This window comes from Nyctereutes procyonoides, unplaced genomic scaffold (assembly GCF_905146905.1).
Source record: "Nyctereutes procyonoides isolate TBG_1078 unplaced genomic scaffold, NYPRO_anot_genome, whole genome shotgun sequence".
Taxonomy (NCBI): domain Eukaryota; kingdom Metazoa; phylum Chordata; class Mammalia; order Carnivora; family Canidae; genus Nyctereutes; species Nyctereutes procyonoides.
The window spans coordinates 15,100,524-15,116,673 of record NW_026575160.1 but is presented as its reverse complement, the minus strand read 5'-3'; positions in this window follow the sequence as shown (position 1 = coordinate 15,116,673).

Here is a 16,150-nt window from a genome sequence, read left to right as displayed (position 1 = left end):
AGGTAATATTGTGAACATCAGGGGAATAGGCATTATTCAAAAAGGAATACCCCACAAATGTGACCATGGCAAAACTGGGGGAGTCTACAGCATTACCCAATATGCTGTTAGCATTGTTGTAAACAAACAAGTTAAAAACAGGATTCTCTTTTAATTTTTTTTGTAGATTTTATTTATTTATTTGACAGAGAGAATGCACAAGTAGGCAGCAGCAGGCAGAGGAAGAGAGAGAAGCAGACTCCCCACTGAGCAGGGAGCCCGACCTGGGGCTATGTCCCAGCAACCTGGGATCATGACCTGAGCCAAAGGCAGATAGATGCTTAACTGACTGAACCACCCAGGTGCCTCTAAAGGCAGGATTCTTGTCAAGAGAATTAATATAAGTACTGAGCATATTAAGCACTCAAAGAGCCAGCATAGCTTCCTGAAGCACATGAAGGAAAATGATCAGAAAAAGAAAAAAGCCAGGGGCACAACAATGGTACGTTTCAAACATTTTTTTAATTAAGGGAAAATAAAAATAGGCAAAGGATATCAAGGAAGGAAAGCTCTTTGTTACAGAAAAATGTTATCTAATAAACATAGAAGCAAAAATACAAGTGGAAAAATCATCTTCTTCTAGTCCCCAAATTGATAACTACTTTGGCAAATGTGCTCAATGGATTCTAAAACGATGTGCAATCTCTCACCCCACATATTACTCACTAAATACAGAGGGGAAAATGTGTGTTCCCAATGGAGAGATCTAGTCATTACCACCTTAACCAAGTGACCAAACCTGAGGGTTGGTCCTCATGGGAGACCTGAGTGTGTGTACAGGTCCAGCTTATACCTACAGGACTTGGAGTGCAGGAACACAGTAGGCATACATGCCACTGTTGAAATATTTCACGTTTGTGAATCCACCTACCAATTTTTACAAAGTGTATTTTATTCCCATGCCTTGACAAATATGTCTTTTTTTTTTTAATTTTTATTTATTTACGATAGTCACACAGAGAGAGGGATAGAGAGAGAGGCAGAGACATAGGCAGAGGGAGAAGCAGGCTCCATGCACCGGGAGCCCGATGTGGGATTCGATCCCGGGTCTCCAGGATCGCGCCCTGGGCCAAAGGCAGGCGCCAAACCGCTGCGCCACCCAGGGATCCTGACAAATATGTCTTTACAATGTATAGAACATAAGTGTAAAGCTATGGTTTTCAGACAGGGACTGTTAGATGACTGATATCTAGAAAAATATCAAAGACAACTGAATTTTTAAAAAATATTTTATTCATTTATTAATGAGAGACAGAGAGAGAGAGGCTGAGACACAGGCAGAGGGAGAAGCAGGCTCCATGCAGGGAGCCTGACGTGGGACTCGATCCTGGGTCTCCAGGATCAGCCTGGGCTGAAGGCGGTGCTAAATCATTGAGCCATCCGGACTGCCCCAAGACAACTGAATTTAATTATTGTTCTGCACATCTGAGTTTTGTGTTGATGCACTGTGATATAATGAGGACATACATAATTTTATACATTTATTTCAATAACATGAATATTTATTGCCTTCATTTCAGTAACATCCCCTCACTAGGTTGTTATAATCAATAATTTGACATAAATATGTCCTATAGATAGTAATAGTTCTAAAGGATTAGAAATCTAAAATATAATGGTATTCAAAGTATTCAAAATTTGAGTATATCTTACAAAAATATGAATTATTAAATGTTAATATAGAAAACTTAAGTATATTTTTCTTTTTTTTAATGTTTTTTTTTATTAATTTTTATTTATTTATTTATGATAGTCACAGAGAGAGAGAGAGAGGCAGAGACACAGGCAGGGGAAGAAGCAGGCTCCATGCACCGTGAGCCCGATGTGGGATTCGATCCCGGGTCTCCAGGATCGCGCCCCGGGCCAAAGGCAGGCACTAAACCACTGCGCCACCCAGGGATCCCCAAGTATATTTTTCTATTAGCTTGGCAAAAATATCATTTTTCTTCTAAATATCCAAAATGATCTATTAAGAGACAATAATTTATTATTAATATTATCAGCATTTAATGAAAAGTAATAAAGCTCAAATTCTACTTAATTTTTTAAAACTGATGAAAGCTGGGATCCCTGAGTGGCGCAGCGGTTTGGCGCCTGCCTTTGGCCCAGGGCGCGATCCTGGAGACCTGGGATTGAATCCCATATTGGGCTCCCGGTGCATGGAGCCTGCTTCTCCCTCTGCCTGTGTCTCTGCCTCTCTCTCTCTCTCTCTCTCTCTCTCTCTCTCTCTCTCTGTGACTATCATAAATAAATAAATTTTAAAATTAAAAAAAATTTTAAAAAAACTGATGAAAGTTTTTAAAATGTTTTTATAAAAATAGAAATTTTATAATTCTAGTGTTTGAAATTCATCCAGTGACCTAAAAAATTATTTGCATCACACTTCATGTATATGCAAAACTTGCTTAATATTACAAAATGTGCAACTTACAAACACCACAGCTTTTCTTGCTCCATATCCATGGGCTAACTAGTCAGCTACTAGTTGAAACATGAAGAATATAATTGAATAAAACTGAGTAGTATCTTGTAGGGACACTCCATGGTTGGTTCAGAGGTTAGCTTACTTGAATCCAGACAATTTACAAATTATGTAAACTAGTTTCCAGGACAGTAAAAGCCTTGTGCCTCAGCCCAAAAGTCCTAAATCAGCCCCTGTCTGGAAGTCATCTGCTTGTCAAACCTCTAGGCTAACATCTAGCTCTTGCAATGTGAAAGTTACCATGACAACTGAGAGGAAAGTTTTGGTCAACAAGATATAATCCAAAAACAATTTTTTTAAAAAACAACCCTTTGAGCAACTTCTTGAAGCCAAAGGGAATTTGAATGACACACACCCAAAAAGCACAATGTCTCACAGGTACAAAATCTGGAAATCACAGGGCAAGAAACAGAAAACTAGATGATGGGGTCAAATTGAAAAAGCAGGAAACAGGGCCACCCAATCACCCCTCAGTACTTGTGTGTAAGATATCTGAAATAAGTCCGTTGATTTGATCTGTTTGGAAGAGCTCCAAACCCTTATTTCATGTCCCAAAGAAGAGTGAGTTTGTCTCACTTGAGCTGAGACACAAACACACTAAATAGATATGGATTTCCAGAAATTCCAGTACTTGAAACAATTGAGCTCTTATTGTTCCTAGAGGTAGTTTTGGTTAGCCAATATCAGTTTGAGGGAAAACAGCTTTTGCAAAAATTAAATTCAATTAAGACAAAATAGAAAATAAATCATTTCTTAATTTATTTTTGAAGTGTCTTTTGGGAAAAACGTTTTCTTTGCAGATTATAGGACATTTATTTTTCTGTGCACCACCTATTCTCTCTTCATTTGATGACTTCCATTTTCAGCTATGTGGTTTCAGGGGAATGGATTCCTGCCCAACTTCTAAGAAGATGCCACAACTAGATTTGGGTAAATCAGAAGCTTTCCTCTCTGCTGGCCATCATGATTGGTTCATGATTAGCTATATGTATGAGCTAATCGGAACCAACAGAATCAATTCTAAAGGAACCTAAGTGTCTTTATAATGTCATCATGTCCTCTTGGGTTGGGGGATATTGTGGCAGACTGTAAACACCACTGCACTGAAAGAAAGGCTTGTTGTAAGGCTCTGCTTCCTACGAGTTATGTGACCTTGGACAAATCATTCAACTTCCCTGGGACTCATTCTCATTCGAAAGTCCTTTGTGGTTTTTGTGAAGATTTTATAAAGGATCGCATATGTGAAGGCGTGTCATAAATTGCAAGGCCTTGCTGAAATGTAAGACCTTGCCTTTTGCTTTCCTGGCAGCCAAAACTGGAATCAGCACGTAGAGATGTTTGGGCCTATTTAATGCACTGGGAAACAAAGAGCATTGCCCAAGAAGACAATCCGAAGCCACAGAAAATGTCAGAGTCTAAAGGACCTTGTAGGATATCTGGTTCAACCTCCTCATTTCACAAAGGAGGACCCTTGCTCCATCTACCCTTGAAAGGGAGGAAATGAGGTAAGAATGGCTATTGCAACCATTCAGCCGGGTTCCCCATGTTGAATTAAAGCAATCAGATAATAAGCAAACAGCCTCTAAGCCAGAGACCATGTCTGTGTTTGAATAATGTGGTTATCTTCTCCCCATGGAAAACAGTCTCACCTGCAGAGAATTACAGCTACAGAAAACACAAACAAACAAAACAGGATTACCTAACAGTTCACCTCCTCCTAGCAGCTCAGCCCTCTGAGTTTTAAGATGGGAGGAAAAGAACTTTGCAGCTGGAAAAATTGCTGAGCCATGTGTCTGAAATGCTTGACAAATCACAGTGGGGATTCTATTTAATTTTTTTTTTCATTTTCTCTGTTGGTGAGAACCATTCCCGCCAAGAACTTATTTGCCAAATAGTGACTTCATTTATGATGCTGGCAATGTGATGTTTTAACAGTTGACATTTGGCTACTTTTTAAAAATCTGTCCCTTAGCTTACATAGCAACAGAAGTGTCACAAAAATTCAGAGATGCACGTGTAATGTTCAATTGTTTTCATAGATAAGAATTATTAGAAATCATATCTCATCAATATTTTTAAACATCATAATTATAAAAAAACACAGTCTATAAATTACTTTATGTATATTAAGTAATTCTTACAACTTCAGGAGGTAGGTGCTGTTTTTAATCAGCCATAGGTGTAAAGTAAGGCATAGAGATGCTGAGTAAATTTCCCAAAATCACCCAGCCAGTGGATAGCAGAGCTGGAATTTGAACATATGCATCTTGACTCTGTAGCCTGTTTAACAGTTGTGCTACACTGACCTTCTGATGGTCATGTTCTACATAGAACACCTTTTGTATTCTCAAAGAAACAACTTACATATGAAATTGAGACAAATTAAAATATCTGTTCAAGTTTATCTTTCTAAAATACTATTTCAATCACAGCATCAGGAGAAAGCAGAGCAACATGAGTGAGAACACAAGCTTTTGAGCCAGGTTCACTTAAACTCGAGCTTAATTACTGGCTAGTAGCTGTTATGACAAGTCCTGTACCTCTGTCTACTTCAGTTTCTTCATCTGTAAAATAGGGATAAAAATGTAACTAAATTCTGGAGTGGTGCTGGGGTCAAGTGAGATAGTTTATGTAGCATACATATGTCCTGTAAAGTGGTGGTGGTGGGGGGGGCACCAGGGTGGCTCAGTCGGTTGAGTGTCTGACTCTCAGTTTTAACTCAGGTCGTGTTCTCAGGGTTGTGGGATTGAGCCCTGTGTTGGGCTCTGTGAAGAGTCTGCTTGGGACTCTCTCTTTCCCTGTAACCCTCCCCCCTTCTCTCTCTCTGGAATAAATAAATAAATCTTTAAAATAAATAAAATGTCAGAGAGTATAGAGTGCAGAGACCAGTGCCTATCTTCATTGTCACTCATCATCGTCATCATCATCATCATCATCATCATCATTACCATCATCACTATCCTGTGTATCAGGTGTCATTTCAGCTCTGCTTCATCTTCTCTCAGCCTTTTCTATCTCTTATTCCAACCATCCACCCATCCATCCCTTTCATCTACTGCAGCCCTGTCCTGCACAAGCTCCAATCTGCTTCTCGCATCGGTTACCTACCAAGGATTTGCCTTAAGCCCACTTGTACCCCTGCCACTCCTCCCCTAGGACATCCCTGTTGACCTCAGTGCATGGGACTCCAAGGGAAACTGCTTATACAACATGGAAGTACTGGCAGGGAATCCTCCAATAGTCAAAACTTTGACCCTTTCTTCTCCCTTGTCAGATATATTCATTTGCCACGGCTGCCATAACAAAGCACCACAGACTGAGTGACTTGAACAATAGAATGTATTTTTTCATAATTCCAAAGGCCAGAAGTTCAAAATCAAGGTGTGGGCAGTATTGAGGTTTTTTTCTGAGACCTCTTTTCTTCGTTTGTAGATGGCCACCTTCTGGGTGTGTCCTCACATGGCCTTTGCTCTGTGAGTACACATCCCTTGTATCCCTCTGTGTGTTCACATTCACTCTTCTTAAAAGGACACCAGACAGATTGGATTAGGGCCTGCCCTAATTTGGGGAGGACACAATTCAGCCTATAACAGAGGGTCCTGAGATGCATTTCATTGGCCTCCGTGGAAGATCCTATTGGATAGAACAACCAGTTGCCCATAGTGGTGGCCAACTTGAAATACACGTTTATTCCCCGATTTGTATCTCTGCCCTTTCTCTGGGATCACACTCACCACTAAAGTCCTCACACATAAGCCCAGGTCTCAGGTCTCAGGTTCATCTTTCTCGGGGAAATTGGCCTAAGACATCTGTAGAAACTGGCTGGTGTCCTACCACATGGCCAACCAGACCTGTCAGATGTGTTTCCAGCTATCCTTTCAGCCCTCCCTGCCCAGCCTGTGCCCAGCTTGTCCTGTTCTAGCCACACTGGACTGTTCATCCTCACTTGTCCTCTCTAGGAGTCGAGTCCTTACCTACAAATGACAGAGTAGGCCCCTTCCTCCCTCCATTTCAAATTCTAGAAGAAAGCTGTTTCACGTTCTTATGCAACACCTTTATTACCCTTCTGGAGTTGAGTAATTATCTCTATACAATTCTAAATAAATATCCTGGGCTAATTAGGAAAGATACAAATGTTCCAGATTTGCATAAAAGAAGCAAATCACACTACTTCAGAAAGTACCTAAATTAGTGCTTGAGAATGTATAGAAGAAAAGTTAACAGATGTACAGCTGGCCAATCCCAGATTTTAATTAAAACCCATCTTTTATTGGTCAAAACATGACTAGTATGACAGCCAAACCAAAAGAGAACGGGATTAACACACACATGCTCTCACACACGTATACACAAACACATACTTCTTAGCATTCTGTTATTTTATACTACGTGGAAGCAGCAGGATGTGAATACAAATGGATTTTTCATGTATTTCTCTTGGCATTATGGCCATATTTAATGTAACATCCAGCAAAGCAGAAATTTTAATTAAGTTTATGGTCTGACCATCTGTATTTGTTTGGAATTTCTGTCTCTTCAAAGCAAAAATGTGAACCTGGCTTTAGACCTGGAAATATCTCCGGCTGTAACTAAATGCATTATCAACAAACTGAGAGTGTGTGGTCTGAAATATAAAATGAGATTAGGAGAGGGGGAGCCCATTATCAAAATATCACAAAATACCTGGATATTAATTATGCAGTCACTAATTTATTCTGGCATGGTTTAGAGAAGATAAAAGGGAAATTTTATATATTTTCAAGGGGGAAAAAAAGCCTCAGCATCAGTAAACTGCCAAAGAATCAATTAAATATGTTTTACTTATTTCTGTGGGGTTTGATGTTACTTTTCTTTTCTTTTCTTTTAATCTTCCCCTCTTGCACTTTACAAATGGATAAAACATTTATCTATGAACAATCTGTATCCAAATGTTTTAATCATTTAGACCTCTTTTCATTAAAACAGTAAAAACTCACTAATGTACAGCAAATGAGAATAGTGAATGTGGCCAATATAAATCAGTAAAAAGCATTTGTATGTACTTGGAAGCAATAACTTAAAAATACTGCTTTAAGATATCCTGTAGTACAGACATAACATAGACCTGCAGTCTCTTGCCTGCCCTTTGGGGGATGAATTGAGCTGCCTGTAGTTTACCTTTGCATTCTCTAAGAAGTGTTCATTAGGTAAATTACAAGTATGACCACATGTCCAGCTTGAAATGGCGAATCTGGGTATGAACCCTGAAGCAGTGTTGCCCACTTCCCTGCCAAAATTCACCATATGGCAAACAAGGACCACGAGAACCTGGCAGGTCTTCCCACTTCTTGCCCCTAGAAAATGAGCTGGTCTCTAGGGAGAAATGCATCAGATCTCCACCACCATCTAGCCCACAAATACAAGTTGAAGGCCAAGCGGGAAAAGAGGAACTCTCGCCTATTACATGGCCATGGCCTTTTGGAGAGGCCAGAGCAGACTCTCCTCTTAAAGTTTCCATTTCCAAACTAACTCTCCTAAGCTTTTCCATGAAATATATTCATATATTGTATGCCTACTATGTGCCATGCCAAGAAATATTCTAGAAGCTAGGGGTACAGGGGTGGACAAAAATAAGTAAGCACTTGTGGACAATATATCAGTTTCATTATATGAAACTTAGAGACTTTGGAAAAACAACTCAACAGGAGGTAACAGAGATGACAGTGACAGGGCACCTTGGGAGTGGTACTAGAGAGGGAGGGAACAGGGAAATCTCAAGGTTTTCATGTGTTCGGTCCATTCAGAATGACAAAGACTCAGGAGGTCGGTCTAATGCAGCCCAGCAAAGTAGATCCAGGGAAAAGGCTTTGGGACAGCATAGAAGTGAGCCTCTGCTGTGGCAGGTGTGATACATGCTGTAGAGAAAGCTAGAGCAGGGTAAGGGGGATGGGAATGTAGGAGCAGGAGGTGAGGGGTGCTGTGGTACCTGGGTGGGTCAGTAGTTGAACGTCTGCCTTTGGCTCAGGTCGTGATCTTTGGGGTCCTGGGATCGAGTCCCGCATCGGGCTTCCCATAGGGAGCCTACTTCTCCCTCTGCCTATGCCTCTGTCTCTCCCTCTCTCTCTCTCATGAATAAATAAATAAAATCTTAAAAAAAAAAAAAAAAAAAAAAGAAGGTGGGCCTGGGGACAGATTGAAAGGGAGGCCTCCCTGAGGAGGTGACATGTGAGTGGAGTCCTGAAGGAAGTTGAAGGAAGTGAGGAAGTGAGCTGTGTAGGTGTTTCAGGAAGAGCTTGTGTACGTGCATCCACCTCTAAGCCCTGGAGTAACTTACTCAGGATCCACTTGTTTCTGCTAAGAGCATCTCCTCCTGTACTCTGGAAACTTCTTTAATCTTGATTTCTTCACCCCTGGACAATAGGTTCCACCAGCCGACAATGTTGGAAGGGCTGTAGGAGAAAGGGGAGAAAACAAACTGGATGACACAGAGGAGAAATATATCTGGGGAATTTACAATAATAGTAGCTCCATTATATATATTTTAGAAAACTTATTAAATGAAAAGTAAAGAATAATCCAAGCAGAGAGAAAAAAGGATAACTAAAAAAAAGGTACAAATCAGGCTTACCTCACACTTGACCCCATCCTAGTAATTCTAGAAGACAAGGAAGGTGTGTCTATAGACTTTTGAAAAAGGATCATGACACCAGAGTTTCATCTACACATATGAAATTATATATGTCATTCTCAAGTATGTGACATCTCAGAATGTGAAGAATCCCTGTATCCCACTTAAGAAAATTCTAGAAAATACATTCACATGACCATGACAGAGATGAAAAATAAGAACTCCAGAAAGAAGAATTTGTCACTAAAAAGCCTGAGGATCCCTCATCCACTCAGGTCAAGACTTGAAATCAAGAGCTCCAGCTGGGGATGCAAGTGTAGGGGCAAAGCTTGTCCCTATTGCCCTTTCTTCCATATGACCTCTTCTGGCACTCCTCTTTTCACTTGCCAGTGCCAGGACCAGGCTTATTGAGACACATCCTTCAGATTCAGAAAAATTTTGCATGTTTAATGGCCACTGGCAACAGTAATGTATAGTGTTCTCTTTAAGCACTTGCGAACAATGGCTATACCAGGCATTCTGTTAAGAAACTGAGAATTACTTTTATTTTTTATTTTTATTTTTTAAAGATTTTATTTATTCATTCATGAGAGACACAGAGAGATAGAGAGAGAGGCAGAGACACAGGCAGAGGGAAGCAGGCTCCATGCAGGGAGCCCGACGTGGGACTCAGTCCCGGGTCTCCAGGATCAGGCCCTGGGCTGAAGGCAGCACCAAACCGCGGAGCCACCTGGGCTGCCCTGAGAATTACTTTTAAATAGTGCTTTCCCCACACCAAACCAGAATGACATAGTGCAACATGGTGGCCCTATTTTTTTTTCTGCCTTGGAACATGAATGATGATTTTCTGTATCTTTAAAATTTGCAGTAAGAGTCATGAGTCATTGGGGTTTGATTGGGAAAGACTACTAGGACACCAAGTAACAGATCTGATCTGTCACTGAGCCTCTTCCTACCCTCTTTCTGATAGGATCTGTGAAGCTTCCTGTGTTAACAAATCTTTAATCCAACCTAATTGCAATTATGCTAATATATATAATATATATACATATGTATATATGTATAATATATATGTATATAATATATTACACATATATGTGATATATTACATATATGTATATATAATATATTGCATATATTATATGTATGTAGTGTACATATATTATATGTATATATGTATATATAGAAGGGCTCCTGGGTGGCTCAGTTGGTGAGGCCTCTGTTGATTTCAGCTCAGGTCGTGATCTCGGGGTCATGAGATTGAACCCCATGTCGGGCTCTGTACCAGGCATGGAACCTGCCTGGGATTCTCTCTCTCCTTCTGCCCTCCCCCCACAACCATCCACCCTGTGTGTGCTCTCTCTCTTTCAAAAAAAAAAAAAAATGTATTGAAAAGAATTAGAAGAAAATACACACTGGAAGGTTAAAATAAGGGATAATACCAGTCATAAACTTCCAAATGATATTTCTTCCTGCTTCATAGAGTCAGCAGACATTTTAAAAACAGATTTTTAAGAAAGCAACATATGGAATTTCATGTAATTGCAGCTGTGTAAAAATGTACACATTGAAAGAAAAATACCTCACAATGTATTTGTGAGACTCTTGATGATTTTTTTTCTTCTATTAATCTTCTATTTATCTTATTTTCTAAATTTTCATTAGGAGCAGGTATTACATGTGTAATGGGAATTTTTTTTCTTAAAATAAGATGGTGAGGATTTTGAGCTTGCTTAAAGAGTGCAAACAGATTGTTATATGGATGCCAAAAAAGTAATTGCTAACTATAAACAATTCCATTTTCATCAAAACTGATCAAGCAGTTTCTACTTAGACTTCTAATGAAGCCAGTGTTTTTAGCTGGAAAGAGAATTTCTTTTGTAATGTTTTAGAGTTCAAACAGCTCACATAAGCTCTTCAAGAGCGTTATTAAAAGTTCGTACTGAACAAGTCCAAAATAAAGAAGGATTTTCTCTAGGGAGAAGAGGGACAGATCATCAGTTGCACCTTTAGGAGGGATTATGCAATCAGATCTTTCTAGGTCCAAGGCAAATCCTGCCAGGTGCTCGGAAGGAGTGCTGGTCTTTTGCATAAACCCCCTCATTTTGTAGCCTGGGCAAAGGGGTACAAGAGCATCTGGCTCTGGGGAATCCAAACAGATCAGGTTCTCCCACTTGCCGCTGACAGAAGCTAAAGGCTGAGAACTGAGTGGTGATGAAACAAGGAAGGAATTTCAGTGAGGCCAACATGGGCAGAGAGTGGACTAACATCTCAAAGGCTAGCTCCAAAACGCTGACAATACTTCCCAGTTTATATGAGGAAAATGTGGGCCAAAGGTGGGTGGGTCGTACAGGTAGGCAGTGATGGTCAAGTCCATCATTATCCTAGAGTCAGTCACAGGGTCCTGCTGGCTCAGGGCAGTCCTTATTGCTTGAAGAAGTTGCTGGTTCCTATCAAGGGTTGCTTGGCCCACAGGGTCTTTAGCCTGAGTTAAGAGATAAGTTGGAAAGAACTTAATCAGGTAGAAAGTCTGAGATCAGAAGGTAGTTGAGGGGCACCTAGCTGACTCAATCCATAGAGCACAAGACCCTTGATCTTGAGGTCATGAGTTGAGTTGGGCGTGGAGCCTATTTTTTTTTTTTTTTTTTTTTTTTTTTTTTTTTTGTGGAGCCTATTTTTAAAAATATGCAGGTAGTTGAATTCTGCTTTCAGTTTGGTCTGAAGTAACACCAAAGGGTTATGTATCATAGCAAAGACTTTGGGCTTTGATACTTCTGGTCCCATCCCTTTGCAGGCTTTATAGTGGCAAAAAAAATCGACACCACTTGGTCTTGCTTCTCTTGCCCACCTCTGCTCCAGCTTTCCTGGCATTACCAGTAACTCTTTGGGAAGAAAAATTATGTCCAGATTCAATGTGGTCTAGATCTATATTAAGAACAAAGGAGCATTTCCTGAAAGAAACAATCTGCCAAGATTTCATCTCACTCACAATGAAATGGCCTTTTATTTTACTTTGCTGTTCAACTTAGCTTTGTCTTCAGTCTTTCCACTTCTGAAAAGGAGGTTGGCTTTTCCCTTGAATCACCAAAAGGCCCATTAAGGAGGCTTTTCCCAAACAGTGCATTCTCAGAGGGAAAATTTAGGCACAATTTCTCCAGCCAGCTTTCTCTGAGTTTGCCCATAGCTGCCCTGACTCAGAATGATGAGGGTGCTTTTTAAAAAATGCAGATTCCTGGGACCTGCTCAAGATCTGAATCAGAATTTCTTAGGAATGGGCCCCAGACTTTGAATTTAAAAGCATGTTTCTTGAGAACAGAGTATCTGTGGCTCACAGTATGTTTACAGTTAATATGTACTGAGTAAGTTAACATAGAAGGTGGGGGGAGTTTTCTGAGTGATTCTAAGGCAAATTAAAGTTTAGGAACCACTGCTTTACTCTATAAAAATAAGCCTAAATTTAAAAAAAAAAAAAAAAAAAAAAAGGTCTGTTCTTCCCAAACTTCCTCCAAGTTTTCCTATTCATATTCCAAATTATTGGAGTTCAGCTCTGGATAAGAACCCTGTTGTATCCCATTTTCCAGAAAAGGAAAGGGATTGAGAAAGGGCCCACATGCAGGGCTTGCAGCCACCTCCTCCATCTGACTTCAAAGACATAACAATAGCCAATATCCACTGAGCACTTCCAGTGCTCTCTGTACTTACAGACATTATCAGACCTAATCTCCACTCCACAGAGATAAAATCGGTGTTTTCACAAACCAGATGCTATGATCCCCATTTTGTACTTGAGGAAACTGACACTCAGAAAGCATTTGAACCCAGGTGTGTTTTGTCATCCAAAATCTAGGCTTTTCCTGCTGTAGCCTGATGCCTTCATCCATCCCCTGAAATATTTGTTGCTAGTTTTGTTTTGTTTCACTTTGTTTTGTTCTGCCCAAATACATTCTATGTGCTTGCCAGTGCCTTAAATTACTTATTCCCAGCTATCCCTTTGACTTAAAGCTTTGTTTTCTGCTAAAATTCACATTTTACTACTAAGACAATAATAATATCAGATTAGTTACTGAAAACCTTTTTTTTTTTCAAATATTTTATTTATCCATTCATGAGAGACACAGAGAGAGGCAGAGACATAGACGGAGAAGCAGGGGCACCTGATGCGGGACTTGATTCCAAGACCCTGGGATCAGACCTGAGCCAAAGGCAGACCTCAACCACGGAGTCACCCAGGTGCCCCCTGAAAACCTTTTGATGAGAGAAAGGTAACAGGGCAGCCCCCGTGGCTCAGCGGTTTAGCGCCGCCTTCAGCCTGGGATGTGATCCTGGAGACCCGGGGTTGAGTTCCCACTTCAGGCTCCCTGCATGGAGCCTGCTTTTCCCTCTGCCTGTGCCTGTCTCTCTCTCTGTCTCTGTCTCTGTCTCTCATAAATAAATAAAATCTTTAAAAAAAAAATGGATGTATTTCGGTTGTGATGCAATCTAGCAAATCACTTTTTGGAGCTTTTCCTTTAGAGTTAGGTGGGAACCAGGCCCTCCTTCACTCTTCAAAAAGGAAATTAGGATGTTTAATGTCTGAGAAAGCTATGGAGCCTGGGGAAGTGGGGGGAGGGGTTGAGGGGTTATCAGGGAGGTGGGGAGGATCACCTAGAAGTTCCAGTGTTTGCTTCTTAATTTCATCCTTTCCATTGGAGTATGGTTTTTAACTGCAAGCTCTATGAGGTCAAGGACAGTGTCCAGTTTACTGTATTATCCCTGGCACCTAGCACTGCAACTAGCACAGAGAAGGTAATCGGTAAACCTTACGGTAGATGTGGAATTTGAAACTTTTAGGAAATCCCTATGTGGACCTCGGGACGGTGATTTTGTATGTTCTAATCTCTAACAGTGCAATATAATTGAATACAGTCACAATGTCTTAAACTGCTAAATATCTGAGCTTGTATGTAAGATCTCAAACATTCTTTTTTTTTGTCATTAAAAATCTGACTTGAGAAATGGAATAAACAGAAAGTTAGAACAGTGTTGAAGAAACAAATAAATCCAAATTCAAAAATATTACAATATTTGTTACTATTTTTCTTTTTCCTTTTGTTCCAGAATGTGTTACTTTGCTCCAGGAACAATGAGTCATTTGTCATCTGCATTATGCTCTCTTCCAAATAAAATAGCTATGTAGGGTGGATTTATAGACAAAGCCTTCTTGAGTCTAAAGACATGCTAGAATAATATATTAAGACTGGTGATTAATAATAGTTATAGGAATGTCTTACTTAAGTTTAAATCTCAAAAAAATCAATCTTGAGATTGCTGCAAGTTTGTCCCCATGGATCATAAATACAGAGAAATAATATTATTTATTTAGATATAGCTCTTAAAGTAAAATGGCTTTGTTTTGTTTTCAAAAGTATGTACTATTCAGGGCTATTAGATATAGAGTCAATAAGGAATCTATTTACTTATTGTGACTTATGCTAATCCTACAAGAATCGTTGATACTCCTATAGAGTAATGCTATGCGTGGCTGGCTCAGTTGGAAGAAGGTGAGACTCCTAATCTTGGGGTTGTGTTTGAGCCCCGCATTGGGTGTAGAGATTATTTAAATAAATAAATAAACTTTAAAAAATTATAGAATAATGAAGTTAGAAAAGATTTCAAAAGATCATAAAGTATAGGCTTTGTTGATACACATATTATGGGCAAGGCAATAGGGTAAAGGGTCTTAAAACTATGCATGTCTTCTGACCCAGTAATTGTACTTAAAGAAATTTATCAGAAATGTGTATAAAGATACATGTAAAATATGTATGTCATATCTCTATTTATCCATATCCATATCCAATCTGGAATTGGATATAGCCTGGAAGTGCATAGCCTGGAAGTGCAAACTGTGGGAGATCAGTAAAATATGATATAGCTCATAATCTACAACCGCTTGTAGATTAACATGAAAATGTTCACTATCTATTGTCTGTGGTGTCTAAATGTGGTGTTTCTCTAGATTCCACACTGTCAAGTGACTAAAAGCTCGGGAGACGGGGTATGGGTGGTACAGTGAGTGGGTTCAAAGTCGTGTTTTATGTGTATGCATGTGCATGGAGGTGCACCCAGACACGGAAGAACTGTCTAAACACTAATAGTGCTTGGTGCTTGGGTTGGATACTTCTTGTGCTTTGCCTACCCCAACCCCACCCCACCTTAGCCAGCCTTTTTACTTCAGTTCTTGCTGTTGAAACCATGTGTGCAGGTATCACCTGCTGGCACCTTTCTGCTGCTTAGAGATTTTCTCCACTTTGTGAATTGTCTGTAGAAGCCCTCTCAGCCTTTGGAGGTATCTGCAGCTTCAGAAGAACAAGGGAGTTCATGCCTCATGAGGTAATCCCCAATTAAAGGGGGATGGGAGCCAGTTGATAAATACTTCAAACAATGTGCTGGCAAATGTTTAACATCCAGTCCTCTGACAAAAAGAGCCCTGATTTATAGCATTCACCAATTTCCTTGATGTAAATTTTTCCCACCATGGTGGATTTCAACATGATGTCACTGAACATTAAGTTGGCAAGAGATGTGCACAGTAGGCTGTGCCAAGCTGGGACAAACAAGCTCCAACACATCATTGAATTATACTCACTTCTTTATCTCCCAAGTGGACAATTTGAAGCATATTCTATATGTCTCAACTCCCCAAGAGATACCCAGTGAAACTGAGTTCTACTCACCCACAGTGGTGAACAATTTGATAATACACATTTGAGTTGCCTTTCCTTCTCTTACAATTTCCCTCTCTCCGGTCCTCCACTCTCATTCCCTGGGATCACTTTCCAAGAGAAACATGAGCTTTGCCCGTGAGCCATTGTCTAAGGCTCCATCTGAAGAAATCCAAGGTAAAAGTTACTTTGGGATATGACAATTCTTGTTAATTTAGATTTTTTTTATTTGTGCTTATTAATGTCCTCAATTTCTTGCATCAGTTATGTGTCTTACATAATTTAAATGAAAATAGTTATTTAATATTGTGAGTTATT